This window comes from Carcharhinus amblyrhynchos, chromosome 2 (genome assembly GCF_965287045.1).
Source record: "Carcharhinus amblyrhynchos chromosome 2, sCarAmb.v2.hapA, whole genome shotgun sequence".
Taxonomy (NCBI): domain Eukaryota; kingdom Metazoa; phylum Chordata; class Chondrichthyes; order Carcharhiniformes; family Carcharhinidae; genus Carcharhinus; species Carcharhinus amblyrhynchos.
This window is the reverse complement of record NC_137325.1, coordinates 92,834,658-92,854,137: the sequence shown is the minus strand read 5'-3', so window position 1 is coordinate 92,854,137 and position 19,480 is coordinate 92,834,658. Positions and strand designations below refer to the sequence as shown.

The following is a 19,480-nucleotide window of genomic DNA, read 5'->3' as shown; positions in this document are numbered from 1 at the left end:
TGAGTGACCTATGCCGCATCTGGAAGCTGGGGGACGGGGGGGGGGAATGGAAGGGGGTAGTGATGAGGAGATAACACTGCCTTCAGGTTTATTTTAAAGGCACGAACAATGAGTCGAAAAATTTCCGTTTACATTTGCTATAAAAATAAAACGCATTGGATATTTGAGGGGTATGATGATCGTCCCTGTGTGGCTCACGTCCATTTAAACATCCACAACTTGATTGTTCGAATCCTTTTGAGTTGGCATTGAGTCTGGTCTCACACAAAAGAGATCGAGTGGATCAAAAAACAGTTTAAAATCAGCGAGTCAAAACAAACGTCGGAAATATTTCTGTCCATTTTTGGATTCAGCTTCAACATGGTGTTGGAAATTAGGCTTCAAAATTCAACCAATTGAGCGCAATAATTATCAGATTAATGTTGTTGGGTTTAAGCCAACGATTGGCTCCTCTCAAAATAAAACAGTCGCAATCAAGATTTTCCGTCGGGAGGGGGCAGGTCGATTCTCTTCCAAAATAAACAAACAAACAATCTCTGCTACATTTTTTTTGTCGGGAGTAACGACACGTGTTTGGTTCCTCGTCATTTGATTAAAACAAACTGTTGGGGGGAATAAGCGAGTGGCGGTGTAGCTGCAGAGAGAGGGAGGCAGTGACAGGGAGAGGCTGGATCGTGGGCGAGGAGCGGAACTGTTGTTTAAGGAATTAGTTGCAGGCGGCGGGGCGGAACTTGCGAAGCGGAGGCGCCGGGGAGTCGGTTGGAAAATTAAATCGGGAGAAAAGAGGCGAAGCGGAGGCAGCGGCGGCGGGGAGGCGATGGTGAGTGAAGCGGAGGCGGCGGGAGGGGGAAGGAGAGGAGGTGAAAGGGGGGAAAGCGCGATCGGGCCCTTCCTCCTGACTCACCGTGACTCGGGCCGTTTGCTGGAGGCCGCGACCGTCGCCATGTTGTTGTCTGCAGAGCCCGAGGCCCAGCGGCAGGCCCGGCTCGGCCTGGCTGGCTCTCCCTACCCGGGGCCCGGCTTTTATCTCTCCGACTGGCGCTCGCGCTCTCTCTCTCTCCTTCTCCGGACTCTGAACTGAAACCATCCGGAATATGGGGCTGGGGTCGATGTTATGAAGCGGGAGTTTTCACCTCCTCGTCCTGTCTCCGCCTTCTCGGTTTTGCTTTCCGCCGATTAAAGACCTGAGAGTCCGGCCTGTTTACTCTGGGCTCGGGGAGTGGGAGCCGGCTCGGGCTCTGCGACTCCTCGTGTTTGTGGCGCATTAATAAGGAGCCCATCAGCCGCCGGCCCATAAACCTTCACCGGCCGCCGGCCTGTTTTTTTTAAACCGGGATCCCCTCTGGGTTTCCACGAGTCAGCCTGCGGCCTCGGATCCCATTTGACTTTGTGTGCGGGATTAGCGGCGCCGGTTCGTGATCTGGCCGAGTCCTGAGCCTCGGCTATAAATAAGCCACTGATGTTTTTAAAATTACATGGTTTCCACATGGAACCGGCCTTCTGGTACCGTGACCATTTAAAACAAAACCACACAATCACCGCTTAAATGGTCATGTTTACAGTTGTAAGACATGATGCCAATAAAACTAATTTTTATTTGTAGGACTGTGTTGCATCAAAAATCACTTTCAATAATTCAACCCAGCAGCTCTGTTTTGTCAAAGTTTGTTTTGTACAATGACGCACTGTAATATTTGCCTCTTCTGAAATGGGACAGTTGGGTGCATATGAATCAGCGATTGTTCTCTTTTATAACATGATCTTTCCTGTGTGTTGTAAAAATAGTTTTAGTAGCTAGGATGTGTGAAGTGTTATTGCTTCATAATTTTGTGGTACCTTATCAAGTACTGTAATAGTACTGTGTGTTTTATACTTTAGAAAGGACGCCAAAGCAACAAACAGCACACTCATTTTATGTAGCTATTTAGTTTAGCCACAAGAGTATTTTTCTTAATAGCAGTTGAACAAAGTCAATCTCTACCCTCCCTGAGGAAAGGATAGGAAGGCCTCGGGTCAAGTGGAAGTTAAGTTTGTTCCAGTGTGACGGATTCAGTAATCAGATACGATCTGCAGTACTCCAGGGTACTTTTGGAACATTGGCCAATGTGCAAATTTATAATACCTGGAGGTATACCTTATTGGATGTTGGAATTCCAGAAAGGCCATTCTAATTATTACAAAATAGGGTTATCAGAGCAAGTAGCGGAAAGCTATGTGGCTGTGTTTGGTGAAATCTGCACACACTTGAACTATCTTGGCTCATATTAACCTGTTCTCTGAGCAGATAAATGGGGTGTGCTGCCTATGTCAGGATTAGAAGCTTGCTATGTGTCAATTTTGCATATTTCTTTGGGTGTTAATTCAGATGAAATTTTTATTCTCTCAGATGTGGGAACCACTGGGAAGGTCAACATTTATTGCACATTTCTAATTGCCCTTAAACTGAATGGTTTGCTAGGTCACTTCAGGGGGCAGTTAATAGGCCACCACACTACTGTGCATCTTGAGTCACAAGTAGGCCAGACATAGGAACTAGAAGCAGGAGTAGGCCATTCAGCTCCTCGAGCTTGTTTCGCCATTGACAAGATCATGGTTAATCTCTTTGTATCTCAACTCTGTATTCGTACCTACTCCCAATGATTTTTCATGCTCTTGTTTATCAAGAATGTAGACAGGGTAGGAATAACAGCTTCCCTTCTCTAAACCAGATGAGTATTATGACAATATTTTCGTTGTCACGAGCTTTCAATTCCAGACTTTATCGAATTTAAGTTCCAGCTGCTATGATTTGAACCTGTATCCCAGAGCATTAGCCTAGGTATATGAAATGTTGAGAGGTATGGATTGGGTGGATTCTCAGAGGCTTTTTCCAAGGGCTGGAATGGTTGCTACGAGAGGGCACAGGTTTAAGGTGCTGAGGAGTAGGTACAGAGGAGATACCAGGGGTAAGTTTTTCACTCAGAGGGTGGTGGGTGAGTGGAATCGGCTGCCGAGGTGGTGGTGGTGGTGGTGGTGGTGGAGGCAAATTCGATAGGGTCTTTCAAGAGACTTCTGAATGAATACAAGGCACTTAATAGAATTGAGGGTTATAGGTAAACCTAGTAGGTATGGATATCATCAGTGGGCCAAAGGGCCTGTTTGTGCTGTAGTTTTTCTATGTTCTAATATATGTCCAGTGGCATTACCACTATGCCACATCTCCCCTTCAAGTAATAGCTGTTTTACAATTTGTTACGTGTGATTTAAGATGGTGTGTGACATGGAAGGGAACTTCCTGGTGGTAGAGGTTGAAGATTTGGGAATTGCTATTCCAGAAACTGAGTTGCTGTAGTGGATCTTGTTGGTAGTACACACTGCAGCATAATGCCCTGGTGATAGAGAAGTGACTGTTTAAGGTGATGAATGGAGTGCCAGTCAAGCAGGCTGCTTTGTCCTGAGGATGGTGTTGAGTGAGCTCCAGGTGTTGGAGATGTGCTCGTGCAAGCAAGGGGAGGCAGTGGTGTTGTGGTATTGTCACTGGACTAGTTATCCAGACACCCAGGGACCCAAGTTTGAATCCCACCACAGCAGATGGTGAAATTTGAATTGATTCTTGAATTAAAGGGGAAAATGAAACTATTGTTGATTTGTTGTAAAGGCCTATCTAATTTTCTAATGATCTGGCTTACATGTGACTCCAGATCTATAGCAATGTTGACTCTTAAGGGCAATTAGGGCTGGGTAATAAATGCTGGCCCAGCCAGTGTGCCAATACCCTGTGAAAGAATTAAATTCTGTCACTGATTATGACTTGCATGTAGTGGAAAGATTTTGGAGAGTTGGGAGATGAGTCACCTGCTACAGAATTCCCAACCGTAGAATTGCTGTTGCATTTATATGGCTGGTTCAGATGAAAGTGTTTCTCCTGATTCTCATTGACTTGAATTTTGCTAGGACTCCTTAATGCCATGCTTTAGTGTGAAGGGCAGGTACTATTGACTCTCCTCTATAATTAGTCTCTTTTTGTCCGTGTTTGGTCCAAGGTTGTAATGAAATTTGGAGCCAAGTGAACATGGTGAACCCCAGATTGGCCATGCTAAAATGACCCTAGTGTGCTCAACCAACCTAACCTGCACATCTTTGGATTAATGTTCAATAATTGTCCAGATGAAATTATTCTGGTTTGTGTGGCTCTGGTAGCACACAGGTTTCTTTCCTTAAAGCATATTAGTGGAATTTGGTAGTTTCATGGTCACCATTACTGATGCTAACCTTTTGTTTCCAATTTATTTAATCAATATCTGAACTCAAATTTCTCAGCTGCTAATGTGGGGTTTGAGCTTGCTTTTTCCAGATCCTTAGGCCTGTGGATGACTCGAGACTTAACCACAATGTCCTCTTTTCATCCATATGTTCCTTATGGCTGAAGTGCAGGTCTTGTAAAACCATCTGCAAGAGTTCATGATTAATGCTACTCCCTTCAGCATTGCTGCTATGTACTGCAAAACAATTTTGTTTCGCATCTATAGTCCATTGCAGCATTCTAATAATCAGTTCAAAAATTATTTGTTTGTGCATAGAAAGTTGTTACAAATAAGATTTCTGTGTGTAGGAGGCTTAAAAATATGCTCATTTGATTTCCTGGTTCATTTGTTGTGAAGTGATAGGTGAGGAGCGATTGGGGATTATCTGTTTCAACTGACCTAAACCGCAGTGGCAAAATTGTTGTTTGCAGATGATGTAATTTTATTTTAAATATTTTTTAGAAAATTGGATGATTTGTGAATTTTGCATTAATTTATGAGAGTTGGAACGATAAACTGCAAAATTTAGCTGCAGTGTTCTATTCCTTGTAAGTAGAAATGGAAAATCATGAGACACGTTTTGTCTAAAAAGATGGATTAACATCCGATGTACTTTCTAGCTGTTTGTATTTGTTTCAGATTTCTGATTTTTTTGTAGTTCTTTTTGCTTACACTAGTTTTAGAAAGGGATGAGAAGGATTGTGAAATTTGTTGGAGCTGTTTAATACATTTTTTGTTAGCCTGAATGTGTGAGGATTTGTATATTCTTCAAGTGTAAGATGGCTCCTGTATGTTTGGAGCCCTTTATATTCATTTACAGTATACAGACTTTGCTGGCCAGGCCAGCATTTATAGCCCTTGAGAAGGTGGTGATGAGCTGCTTTCTTGATTCTCTGTAGTCTGTGGTATGGGTATACCCAAAGTGCTGTTGGAGGAGGAGTTCTGGGATTTTGACCCAGCAACATTGAGGGGACAGTGATGTAGTTCCATCTTAGAATGGTGAGTGACTTGGAGGGAAATTCAGCATGGTGATGTTCTCACGTATGTGTTGCTGCTGTTCTTCTATGGTAGTGGTTGTGGGTTTAGAATCTGCTGGCCGAGGAGTCTTGGTGAGTTCCTATAGTGCATCTTGTAGATGGTACATACTGTTGCCATTGTGCAATGATTGTGTGTGTGTGTGTGTGTGTGTGTGTGTGTGTTTGGGGGGGGGGGGGGGGGGGGAGTGAATAATTGTGGAAGGGATGCCAATCAAGTGGGCTGCGGAGTGCAACAGTCCTTGAGGGTGTATTGATATTATGATGTGGAGATGCAGATGTTGGACTGGGGTAAGCACAGTAAGAAGGTTAAAGGTTCAACAAGTTTATTTGGCAGCACAAGCCACAAGCTTTCAGAGCACTGCCCCTTCAGATAAGTGGGAATTCTGTTCACAAACAGGGCATACACAAATACAAACTCAATTTACAAGATAGTGGTTTGAATGTGAGTCTTTATAGGTAATCAAGTTTTAAAGTCATAGCCAATGTGAGTGGAGAGAGGGTTAAGCACAGGTTAAAGAGATGTGTATTGTCTCCAGCCAAGTCAGCCCATTGGTCACCGCAGGGACTGGGCTGCATTATCGACCCTAATAATCACATTTTAATTTGATGTTTTCAAGTTTCCTTTGTATTTTGATTTTCTTCAGGCTGTTCCCCCTCCTTTTTGGGGAGCTGCCTCTTTTACTTTGTCCTGATTTAACTTGTTTGTTTGTTTATTTGGTTTGACCTTAAAAGAGGCCGGCCAGCTCAGTTAGTGAGATTTTGCACGCCCAGGCAAGTCGTGGAGGTTACAGATAGTGTATCACGAACCCAAGATCCTGGTTGAGGCCATCCTCATGTATGCAGAACTTGGCTATCAGTTTTTGCTCAGTGATTCTAGAACCTCTCTACTTGCATTGTCTGTACCTTTAAGACTTGATTGCCTGTAAAGACTTGCATTCCAACCATTATCTTGTAAATTGAATTTGTATCTATATATGCCCTGTTTGTGAACAGAACTCCCACTCACCAGATGAAGGGGCAGTGCTCTGAAAGCTTATGGCTTGCGCTACCAAATAAACCTGTTGGACCTGGTGTTATGTGACTTTTTACTGTGTTGATATTAGGCAGGGAAAGAGTGGACGCATCCTTCAACAGGTGGGCAAGAGACATATTTTATTTATTGAGTGTTGGAAATGCACTTATCCAGGTAAGGGGAAGTATTACATCATTATGCCTAAAAGATTATGGAAGGCTTGGAGTCAAGAGATGAGTTACTTGCTGCCGGATGTCTAGCTTTTGTAGCCACAGTATTTATGACTAGTCAAGTTCAGTTTCTGGTCAATGATAACCCCTAGGATGTTAATACTGGGGGATGGTAATGCCATTGAATGTAATGGTTAAATTCTTTATTTGTTGGAAATGGTCATTGCCATTTGTCAGCCCAAGCCTGGATGTTATTCAGGTCTTGCTGCATTTGTACGTGCACTGCCCCAGTGTCTGATGGTGCTGAACATTGTGTAATCGTCAACGAGCATCCCCACTTTTGACATTATGGAAGAAAGGTCAGTGAAGCAGCTGTACTTGGTTGTGCCTAGGACATCACCCTGAGGAACTCCTTCAGTGATGTCCTTGACCTCCAAACAGCATAGCTATCTTCCTTCGTGTCAGGTACAACTACAACCAGTGGAAGGTTTGCCCTCTGATTTCTATTGACTCCTATTTTACTAGGGTTCCTTGATGTCGCACTCTGTCAAATGCTGCCATAATGTCAAGAGCAGTCACTCTCGCCTCCCTCTGGAATTCAACTGTTTTGTCCATGTTTGAATGAAGGCTGCAATAAGATCAGGAGCTGAATGACCCTGACTGAACCCAAATGCCTAGGTGTCAGTGAGCTCATCATTTGATAGCACTGTTGATGATCTTTCCATTGTTTATGATTTGAGACTAGATTGATGGAGCAGTATTTGATTTGTCCTGCTTCATGGGTAATTTTCCACGTTGTCGAGTAGATGTTAATGTTGTAGCTCTACTCGAACAATTTGGCTGGGGATACGGTGGCTCGATCACAATAGTAAAAAGTAATATTTTACAATCTGCTTGGGTTCAGAACTTCACTTCTAAGCATAGGCTGGTATTTCTTTTAATAAATTTGACAACTTGAAGCTGTAACATACTAGAATATCAGGCTATGTTAAGAATGCAATATGGATCAGAATAGTTATTTCTTTTGCTAAATATTTTCTCATAAATGTGCTTGCAGAAGGATTCAATACATTTTAATCTTAAGTGAGGAGTGGCAACATAAACTTCAATAAATTACTATGTGAAGATGTGGGGGAGTGGGACTAATTGAAAGATTAGTCTTGTGTGCTCTATTATTGCACAGTTCTGTAATTTTTGAATAATTGGCGAGTATGCATGTCACCATGGTAAAGTTTTATATAGGTAGCCTCCATTGTGCTGAAAACAGCCTATTTTAGTTTGGATGTACTTGGATATTTCATAAGAACATAAGAACATAAGAAATAGGAGCAGGAGTAGGCCATCTAGCCCTTCGAGCCTGCCCCGCCATTCAATAAGATCATGGCTGATCTGTTGTGGCTCAGTTCCACTTTCCCGCCCTCTCCCCATAACCCTTAATCCCCTCTCTTATCAAGAACCCATCAACCCGCTTCTTAAAAATATTTAGCGAGGCAGCCTCCACCACTTCAACGGGCAGAGAATTCCAGAGATTCACCACCCTTTGAGTGAAGAAGTTCCTCCTCAACTCCGTTCTAAACCGCCTCCCCTTTATCTTGAGGCTGTGCCCCCTAGTCCTACTGTCTTTTTTGAGCGGGAAGAGTCTCTCCACCTCTATCCTATCCATCCCATTCATCATCTTATACGTCTCAATGAGATCTCCCCTCATTCTTCTAAACTCTAACGAGTACAAGCCTAGTTTATTCAGCCTCTCCTCATAGCTCAATCCCCTCAACTCCGGTAACAGCCTAGTAAACCTCCTCTGCACTCCCTCCAGGGCCAAAATATCCTTGCGCAGGTGCGGCGCCCAAAACTGCACACAGTACTCCAGCTGCGGCCTCACCAATGCCCTATACAGCTGCAGCAAGACCTCCCTACTTTTATATTCAATCCCCCTTGCTATGAAGGCCAGCATCCCATTAAGTTTCCAGGATGAATCACTTTTTTTGGATTAAGGAACAAGTGTGATGCCCTACAACAAATTAGAGCAGCTGATTAATCTCTTGACTATAAATTGTTGTACAATTTCATCAAGATTGTATTTGATAAATATAGATGTGGATGGTAGTGGAGGAAAAAAGCTTCCATTTATTCATTCTTGGTAAATAATTCTCTAGGTGCAAAACCAATTTTTTAATTGTCTTTCAGGGGATCTAGATGCTTCCTACGAAGCAAAAGAAAAAAGTCTAATAAAAGTTATAACAGTTCCTTGTTGAATATTGCAGTAACTAGTAGAGTGGGTATAAGATTTCTGGAAACTTGCTAGAATAAGGGAGATACTAGACTTGTACAATTTGCAATGCCCAAGCTGATAGAGAAAGTTTTGGAGCTATTTTATTGACTGGAAGTGGGGTATTTCTCTGAGAGGCTAGTCACGTTCTTTCAGTTTAGCTAGTGTGCCCTGTTCATGTAAAATTATTAACCTTTTAAGGAAAAGCACAATTTTAATCCCGTGGTATCATAAGGTGCTTTGAAAAGGTAATTGCTGTTTGAGCTTTGAGAAAATAGTGTCTCCTTTCTTTCTACTGCTTTACTGACAGTGATATGTTCTGGGTAACATGATACAAATGTTTCACTTACTAATACAACTAAAGGTGAGAACAAAACGTGAAATCGTGATGCTTGACAGCAATGGTGTATTTGTGATGAAAGCTTAGTTAGATATTACACTACAATGCATTTGTCTTTTCTGTGCTTAAGGTAAGGGTTTTAATGCTTCATGAAATACATTTTCAGTTTTGAGTACTTTGTGTTAATTGTATTTCATTGAATGTAGGTAGTGGGCATTAACTGGAGTTTCATTTATAGCAGGTATAGAGAGAATCAATTGAAACTCTAGTTTGCTTGAATTAGTAATGTTTAACTCTAACTATAAGACTAAGTAAAGATCAGCTTCAGTTGGCTGTTTGGAGATTGAACAATGTTACCTCAATAGGCACCATTGAGTACAATATGTTGAGATGCAGAATGAAGATTCCACATGTCTGATCCGATGGTATGAATTAACCCTAATCTTTAGAAGAATATTTGAACTGCACCAGTGGGAGGCAAACATCCAAACAAGCTTTTATTGAGACCTCAGGTTTCCATTTTTGCCTTGTGTGTGGACTGTAACCATGAACTGGATTGAAGCTGTGAATGTTGATCTCTGCTGCAATCAGGCAGAAAAGTTGCAAGATCAAGTGTCTTTTGAGACCCTTCACAGTTCCTTAAATACTTGTCTTGACTATTGAGTCAGACACTTGCTTGGTCCCATTTTTTATCTATCCAGTCATAGTCAATAAATTATCCACAATGACATCTCTTCTTGCAACTTCAGGCATTTCATGATTCTTTGGCTGCTACAAACTTTCCTTTACAAACTTTCCTTCAGTGGCATTGTCTGAAAGTGTCAGATTTGACATGCACAGTGATGATAGCCAGCATTGTCTTAGCACGCACTGCCTTAACCCTTTTTAAATTCACAGTGCTGGCCTGACATCTTAGGTCGAAGTTTGCCCCAACCATATATTGGGAAGACCAAAGCTGTTGCCTTCAGTCACAACCACAAAATGTTCACTGACTCTAAGGTAAGTGCCTGTGCCTGAGCCTGATTTCACAAACCTGGTGTCAAGTAGCTTGTCATTGATATTTCCAGCTTTAGTGATACTCAATTCTTCCTATCTCAGCTGATTTGCTGCTGATACTCCTGTTGTCCATGCCATTATTACAACTACACTAACACTCCAGACTGGTCTTCTGTTTTCTACTGTCTGTAAATTTGAGATTGAGATTGTCCAGAATTCTGCTGCGAGCTCTGCTTACCTATCACCTTTGTATTCACTGACCTAAATAGACCAATCCATTAGCTGTTGAGGACCAAAGCTCTGAAATTTTCTCCCTAAACTACCTTTAATTCTTTCTCCCTATGCATCTTGAAACTTTACTTCTTTGTGTCCAAACTTATCATCTGCCCTCTGTCTACTTTTGTCAAGTTTTTTTAGATTTGATTTATTGTTGTCACATGTATTGGTATATATGAGTGGCACACTGGTTAACACAGCTGCTCACAGCACTGGGGACCTGGATTCAATTCTGGCCTTGGGTCACCGTCTGTGTGGAGTTTGCACGTTCTCCCCATGTCTGTGTGGATTTCTGCCAGGTGCTCAGGTTTCCTCCCACAATCCAGAGATGTGTGGGTTAGGTTGATTGGCCATGCTAAATTGACTCTTAGTATCAGGGAGACTAGCAGGATAGATATGTGGGGTTATGGAGATAGGGCTTGGGTGGGAATGTTGTTGGTGCAGGCCTGATGGGCCAAATGGCCACCTTCTGCACTGTAGTACAGTATTGTTTCTTGAGAGCTGTTGTGACCTGGCCCTGGGTCACTGGAGTTTGCACGTTCTCCATGTGTCTGCGTGGCTTTCCGCCGGGTGCTCTGGTTTCCTCCCACAGTCCGAAAGATGCGTGGGTTAGGTGTTTGGTCATGCTAAATTGACCCTTGGTGTCAGGGGAACCAGGAGGATAAACATGTGGGGTTATGGGGATAGGGCCTGGGCGGGATTGTTGTTGGTGCAGGCTTGATGGACTGAATGGCCACTTCCTGCACTGTAGGGATTCTATTCAGACAAAGCATACCATCCATGGAATACATAGGGGAGAAGGAAAAGAGAAAATGCTGAATGTACTGTTACAATCTGGCTAGGGTGTTGAGAAAGATCAACTTAGGCCCGTTCAAAAGTCTGGCAGCAGGGAAGAAGCTATTCTTGAGTTGGTTGGTATGTGACCTCAGACTTTTGTATCTTTTTCCAGACGGAGGAAGGTGGAAGAGAGTATGTCTGGGGTGCATGGGGGTCCTTTTATTATGCTGATCGCTTTCCTGAGGCAGTGGGAAGTGGAGATGGAGTGTCAGTGGGTGGGAGGCTGGTATGTGTGATGGACTGGGCTGCATTTCTTGTGGTCTTTGTCCAAGTAGGAGCCATACCAACCTGTGATATATCTGCAAAGAATGCTTTCTTTGGTGCATCTATAAAAATTGGTGAGAGGCATAGCAGACATAAAAAATTTCCGTAATGTTTTGAGAAAGTAGCATTGTTAGTAAGAATCCTGTGAAGTGACTTGTGATGTTTTATGATGCTGAAGGTGCTATATGAATGCAAGTTATGTTGTCCACACCTGAATTTGAAATGCCTTGACCTGTCTCATAATCTAGTACAAGATGTCAGTTTCTTTTCTCTACTACCCTTCACACATAACAGCTTAGCTTTTTAAATTGTGACCTCAGTTAATTGAAAAACCTCGATGTTTGAGAAGAATTCTTGGTTGGATAGTCCTGTACATGAACATTGAAAGGTGTCTCAGTTTTGACTACATTAGATGGTTCACTACTATTGTATGAAGTGATTAGGTCTTAAGTGTGTAATCTTGTCAGGGCTTTGAGATGAATGAAGCACTATTTTAGCAAGAAAGGTGTTTTACATATCATGGGGAATTATTGAGTTGATAGATTTCTTGAATTTTTACCTTCTTAATCTTGTGGGGCATCCTTAATATTGAATAATCTCTCATCATAATTATCATAACTTGTTCCTGCATCTCATTATCCTGGGATGTTCAACAATCACTGAATTGTTGCAGCGCAGAACATGGCATGTCAACCAGGTTCTCCATAGGACCAATTTATCTAGTGTCATTCCACCACTATCTCTCCATAGCTCTGCAGAATGTTCCTTTTTCGGATTACCTTCTGAATGCTTCAATTGAATCTGCCTCCACAACACACTCGGTTAAGATCTGGAAGGCTCTAACTACTATGTTTGAAGATGTTATTCCTCATGTTGTCAATTATTTCTTTTTGCCAGTTGCCTTAATAGATCTATTCTGTCTCTTTCTTGATCCTTCCACCCAAAGGAATAATACTTTTTCCCTACCTGTTGTCTAGATCTCTTAATTTTTGAACACTTTATCAAATCTCCTCTCAACCTTCTCTTCTCCAAGAAAATAGTCCAAACTTTTCCAATCTATCAATGTAACCAAAATTCCTCATCCCTGGAACCATTCTTGAGTCTTTTCTGCACTCTGCCTTTACATCATTCCAAAAGTGTCACCCAGAACTGGACAGAATACTCCAGTCAAGGCTGAACCGGTGTCTATATATTATTCGACATAATTTCTTCCTTTTATACTCAGGCTTAATTAAGCACTAGGATGTTTTATACTTTTATTAACCATGTTCTCAGCTTGTTCTGCCACCTACGTTCACATATGCACCCATCTGCTCCTGCAACCCTTTTAGTATCGTACTTTTTGTTTTATGTCATCTCTCTGCATTCTTCCTAGCAAAATGAATCATTCATACAAATGCATTAATTAGGGGCAGGAGTAACCCATTCAACCCCTCAAGCCTGCTCTGCTGTCCAATAAGATTGGCTGATCTGAATGTATCTTCAGCTCCATATTCCATCTGTCCCCGATGACGTTTGACTGCCTTGTTAGTCAAGAATCTATTTACCTCTAGCTCAAAAAATTAACTAACTCTCCCTCTATCGCTCTGAGGAAGAGAGCTTCATAGTTCCACAACCTTTTGAGAAAATTATTCTAATCTCCATCTTAAACAGGAGATCACTTTTATAAACTGTATCCCTTAGTCCCCTGGGGGGGGGGGGAGGGAGAGACATTCTTCCACCATCCACACCATCAAGTCCTTTCAGGATCTTGTATATTTCAAAAAGATCACCACGCAATCTTCTAAACTTGAGTGGATGCAGACCCAACGTGTCCAGCCTTTTTTCATAAGATAACCGGATCACAGCATCCCAACAGTGCTGAAGGAGGCCATTCGGCCCATCAAGACTGCACTGACTGTATTGCACCCAGGCCCTTATTTACCCTACTAACCCCCTGGCACTGAGGGGCAAATAAATCAACCTAACCTGCACATCTTTGGAGTCTGGGAGGAAACTGGAGCACCCAGAGGTAACCCACGCAGACACAAGAGGATGTGCAAACTCCACACGGATGGTGATCCAAGACAGGATTGAACCCTGGTGCTATGAGGCAGCAGCGCTTGCCACTGTGCTGCCATCCCAGGTATTAATTGAATGAACTTTCACTGAACTACTTCTAACTCATTTATATTACTTCTTTAGTAAGGAGTCTAAACTTGGTCTCCGTAACACACTGTGCAATTGTAGCAATGACCACTTGCCTGACAAAGGAGCAGTGCTCCGAAAGCTAGTTGGTTTTGCTAAATTTGTTGGACCTTAACCTGGTGTTGTGATACTTCTTACAATCGTAGCAAAACGTATCTGATTCTATATTCCATTCCCCTTGCTATAAACAATTGCATTCAATTTTGCCTTCCTTTCTGTATCTGCATTCAACATTTTGTGATTTAGGATACGCAGATCCCTGAACCACTGAGTTCTATTTAAATGATCTGCTTTTTGTGCCAATGGACAAGTTCATGTTTTCCTACATTATACCCCATTTGCCAAATCTTTTCCCACTTGTCTAGCTTATCCATGCCCCTATGCAAACTTCTTATGTCTTCACAACTTGCTTACCTACCTATCTTTGTGCTATCAGCAAATTTAGCATCTATGCGTTTGGTCCCTTCACCCAAGTCATTGACATAAATTAAAATAGTTGCGGCCACGGCACTTGTGATAAGTCTCAGCAACCTGACAAAGATCTATTTATCCATACTTTACCTTCCTGTTAACTAACAATCCCCTCCGTGCTAATATGCAACTCCCTCCACCAGGAGCTCTCATTTTTAACAGTAAATGCCTTCTGGAATTCTAAGTGCAACAGATTCATAGGTTCCCTTTTAGTTACATTATTTTTACTGCCTCAAAGAACTCACCCAATTATCATAGAAACCCCACAGTGCAGAAAGAGGCCATTTGACCCATCGAGTCTGTACTGACGACAATCCCACCTGTTCCCTACCTCCATATCCCTACATATTTACCTGCTAATTCCTCTAACCTAAGCATCTTAGAACATTTAAGGGGCAATTTTAGCTTGGCCAATCAACCTAACCCGCCAACATGATTTTCCCCTCACAAAACCATTTTGACTCTGTTCCATGCTTTTTTGCATTAAATTTCAGCTCCCGCTTGTCAGCCTATTCCACCAATTTGTCTATAACGTTTTGAAGGTCTAGAGTATTATAATGCTTTCAAGTTTTGTATCATCCATACATTGCACACCCTGTATATGAAGGTTTCAGTCACTAATATATAGCAGGAAGGGTAAGGGTCCTAACACTGTCCCCTGGGGAACTTGCCCACAACTCTTCGTCCACTCCAAAAATCAACCGTTAACCATCACCTTGCTTTCTGTCACTTGGCCAAGTTCATATTCATGTTACTACTGCCTGTTTATTTCAATGAGCCATTTGCCCATGAGCCTATTATATGGGACTATTCAATATCTTCTGGAAGTCCATGTCAACAGCATTGTTCTCATCAATCCAGCCTGTTACCTCATCAAGAAACTCCTAAGTTAGTTAAAACGATTTGGCCCTAACAGATTCTTAACCTGCATTTGTCTAAGTGATAATTTCACTGTGAATACAGTTTCCAGAAGCTGCTTCACCACCAGAATTAAGTTGATTAGCGTTTTGTTGCTGGGCTTATCTTTACACCCTGTTTTTTTTTGAACAAAAGCATAGCATTTGCAGTTCCCCATTCCTCTGGAACCAACCTGAGCCTAAGGATGACTGGGAAATTATAATGTGGAGATGCTGGCATTGGACTGGGGTCAATACAGTAATAAGTCTCTCAACACCAGATTAAAGTCCAAGTTTATTTGATAGTAAACCCACAAGCTTTCGGAACAGTGTTCTGAAAGCTTGTGGGTTTACTATCAAATAAACTTGGACTTTAATCTGGTGTTGAGAGACTTATTACTGAGAAATTATAGTCAGTGCTTCCATAATTACCACTTTTACTTCCTGCTGTACTCTTGGATGCACCCAATCTTTTGTGATGCCTTATTAACTCTAAATTTAGGCAGCCTATCTAATACCACCGCCGTATCAATTTTAAACTTATTCAACTGTGCTGTGAAAGTCTTTTCTATCCTTTTATCTGTACATGCAAAAACTGAGCACGTTCGAAAACTGAATGCTTTTTGAAAACTCCTAACTTTTTGCTTGGGAATTCGAACTGACATGAATCTTGCTGACCAGACCTGACTTTTTGCAGGAGGTTTAGTTGTTTGCAAATGGAGAAAGAGCTTAATATTTATAGACCATGGCTAGCTTAGACTTAGGCTCATGTAATATAAGTAAACCTACCATGTATCACATCTAAGTGGCAAAATGCAATTGGCCAAGGATTTTGGAAGAAAGACACACTAACTGCATTCATTTGATATCTCAGCCGTACTCCTTTTACTTTTTATATGCCTGTGGGAGATGTTGGGAGTCCCTTTTATATTAGCTGTGTCTCTTTTCATCCTCTTTCTCTTTGCTTCTGTTGTGTTCTTTCACTTCCCCTCTGAACTTTGTTATTCACCCTAGTTCTTGGCTTCATTATCTGCCTGATACCGGTCATTAAACACATTTTTTTTTCTCTGTCTTAATCTCTATCTCATTCGTCATTTAGGAAGCTCTGAATTTGTTCGCCCTGCCTTTTTACTTATTGGGGACATACCTTGTCTGTGTCCAAACTATCTTTACAAGGGCATCCCATTGTTCAGATACAATTTTGCCTGCCGACCTTTGATCCAATTAATCTGGGACAGATCCATTCTTATCCAATTCAAGTTGGCATTGCCTGTGTTAGTTATTCTTGCTCTGGATTGTCCCTTGTCCTTTTTCCTAGCCAGCCTAAATCTTGTAACGCAATGATCATTTTCCCCAAAAGTTTCCCAACTAATTCTTAATCCACTTGGCTGACCTCATTTCCATGAACCAGGTCTAGCAGTGCCTCTTTTCTCATTGATCTGGAAATATACTGCTTTAGAAAATTTCCCTGAACACGCACTTGGAATTCTTGGCCTTCTCTGCCCTTTACTTCTATCCCTATAATCAGATAATTAAAGTCTTCTATTATGCACCTTTCTGTAATTTTCTAGCATTTGTTCCTTTACATCTTTCCCACCATTTGGTGACACCGGACAATGTAATTGCACCTTTTTCATTCCTTATCTCTAGCCAAATAAATTATGTCCTTGACTCCTCTGGGACATCCTGTCTTTCCTGCACTGCAGTGTTCTCTGTAATCAATACTGCCATCCTTATCCCTTTGCTTCCTTTCTTCAACATCTTGTATCCAGGGATCTTTACATAAGAACGTAAGAAATAGGAGCAGGAGTAGGCCAACCAGCCCTTCGAGCCTGCCCCGCCATTCAGTAAGATCATGGCTGATCTGTCGTGGCTCAGTTCCACATTCCCGTCCTCTCCCCATAACCCTTAATCCCCTCTCTTATCAAAAACCCATCAACCCACGTCTTAAAAATATTTAGCGAGGTAGCCTCCACCACTTCAACGGGCAGAGAATTCCAGAGATTCACCACCCTTTGAGTGAAGAAGTTCCTCCTCAACTCTGTTCTAAACTGCCACCCCCCCCTTTATCTTGAGGCTGTGCCCCCTAGTCCTGCTATCCTTTCTGAGCAGGAAGAGTCTGTCCACCTCTATCCTATCCATCCCATTCATCATCTTATACGTCTCAATGAGACGTATTCTTCTAAACTCATTCTAGACTCATTCTTCTAAACTCTAACGAGTACAAGCCTAGTTTATTCAGCCTCTCCTCATAGCTCAACCCCCTCAACTCTGGCATCAGCCTAGTAAACCTCCTCTGCACTCCCTCCAAGGCCAAAATATCCTTGCGTAAGTACGGCGCCCAAAACTGCACACAGTACTCCAGCTGCGGCCTCACCAATGCCCTATACAGCCGCAGCAAGACCTCCCTACTTTTATATTCAATCCCCCTCGCGATGAAGGCCAGCATCCCATTCGCCTTCCTGACCACCTGCTGCGCCTGCAAGCTGGGTTTTTGTGACTCATGCACAAGGACCCCGAGGACCCTCTGCACTGTCGCCTGCTGCAGTTTTTCTCCACGTAAGAAATAATCCTTCCTACCATTATTCTTACCAAAGTGGACCACCTCACACTTGCCAACATTAAATTCCATTTGCCATTTCCTGGCCCATTCGCCCAGCCTATCTAGATCCTTCTGTAGACTCTCCCCACCCTCCGCACAATTTGCCTTTCCACCAATTTTGGTGTCATCAGCAAATTTCGACACCCTACACTCGGTTCCCTCCTCCAGATCATCTATATAAATGGTAAAAAGCTGAGACCCCAGCACCGACCCCTGGGGCACTCCACTAGTCACCATCCGCCAATCCGAATAGCACCCATTGACCCCCACTCTCTGCCTCCTATTTGACAACCAGTCCTCTATCCACGCTAACACCCTACCCCCAACTCCATGTCCCCTGACCTTCTGCAATAACCTCTTATGAGGTACCTTGTCAAACGCCTTCTGAAAATCAAGAAAGACCACATCCACCGGCTCTCCTCTATCCACTGCCCTAGATACATCCTCATAGAACTCCAGTAAATTTGTCAGACACGACTTCCCTTTAATGAAACCGTGCTGTGTCTGCTCTATCAAGCAGTTCCCCTTAAGATGCCTCGCTATTTCCTCCTTGAAGACGGATTCTAACATTTTACCTACAACAGACGTTAAACTAACAGGCCTATAATTCCCCACCTTTTGCCTGGCACCCTTCTTAAACAACGGCGTAACATTAGCCGTTTTCCAATCTTCTGGCACTTCCCCGGAATCCAGCGACGTCTGGAAAATAACCACCAAGGCATCCACTATCACCTCCGCCATTTCTTTCAGGACCCTCGGATGCATTCCATCCGGTCCTGGGGACTTGTCCACAATCAGCCCCTCCAGTCTGTCGAGCACCACCTCTCTAGTAACAGTAATGTCATCAAGACCCTCCAGTCCTACCACCTTTCCAACTCTAACATCCGGCAAATTATTCACGTCCTCCTCCGTGAAGACCGAAACAAAAAAGTTATTCAAGACCTCAGCCATATCCCCATCCCCTACCACTAAGTCCCCCTTCTCGTCCTCTAAGGGACCAACGTTCACCCTAGCCAGCCTCTTCCTTTTTATATATTTATAAAAACTCTTGCTATCCTTTTTTTATATTACCCAGACCTTTTTTATAATACCCAGACCTGCTCGCTTTTGTTATAGCTACATTTCCACATGGAAATCTTCATCTATAACTTTCCAGTCTTATTTAGCACAGTTTGCACATTCACATATATGTACAGTAATCACAATTTGGACATTACTTCATTCAGTACTCTGAACGTACCTAATGACTTACTATTCCCACTTAGTCTGTTCATCTATTCCTAAAGATGTGAAACTGTTACCTTCTCCAACACTGTCTGGATTCTAATTTCATCTGCCTTAGTTTCTTTCCTATTTCTATATGCTGGTGCCCATCCCCTGTCAACTTAGTATAAACCTTCCCCAACCACACTAATGAGCCTTCCCACAAGTGCAACCTATCTGTTTTTGAATAGGTGCCTTCTGCCCCAGAACTATTCAATGCTTCAGTTCCCTGATATTAATTGCATATTGATAGTGGTTGCTCGTAAGATTTTGTGAATCTCCCAATTTTTAACCATTGTATTGAGGCTGTCAATAATGGAACATAGAACATTACAGTGCAGTACAGGCCCTTCGGCCCTCGATGTTGCACTGACCAGTGGAACCAATCTAATGACTCTCTGACCTAAACTATTCCAATGTTATCCATATGCCTATCCACTGACCATTTGAGCGCCCTTAAAGTTGGCGAGTCCACAATTGCTGCAGGCAGGGCATTCCACGACCTTACTACCCTCTGAGTAAAAAACCTACTTCTGACATCCGTCCTGTAATTACCAGCCCTTAATTTAAAGCTATGTCC

At 42.5% G+C, this 19,480-nt stretch overlaps 1 protein-coding gene across 2 annotated transcripts in view; it reads left to right on the top strand.

The window, feature by feature from the left end:
- Nucleotides 1–510: 510 nt before the first annotated feature.
- Nucleotides 511–19,480, top strand: part of LOC145356532 (cullin-1) — a 119,279-nt gene continuing 100,309 nt past the window's right edge. The window contains exon 1 of one of the 2 annotated variants that reach the window (XM_080209294.1): nt 511–786. The gene's annotated coding sequence lies outside the window, so the exon portion shown is untranslated. Of the gene's footprint in view, nt 821–19,480 lie in introns of both variants that reach the window. The other variant, XM_080209284.1, reaches the window with a different exon arrangement.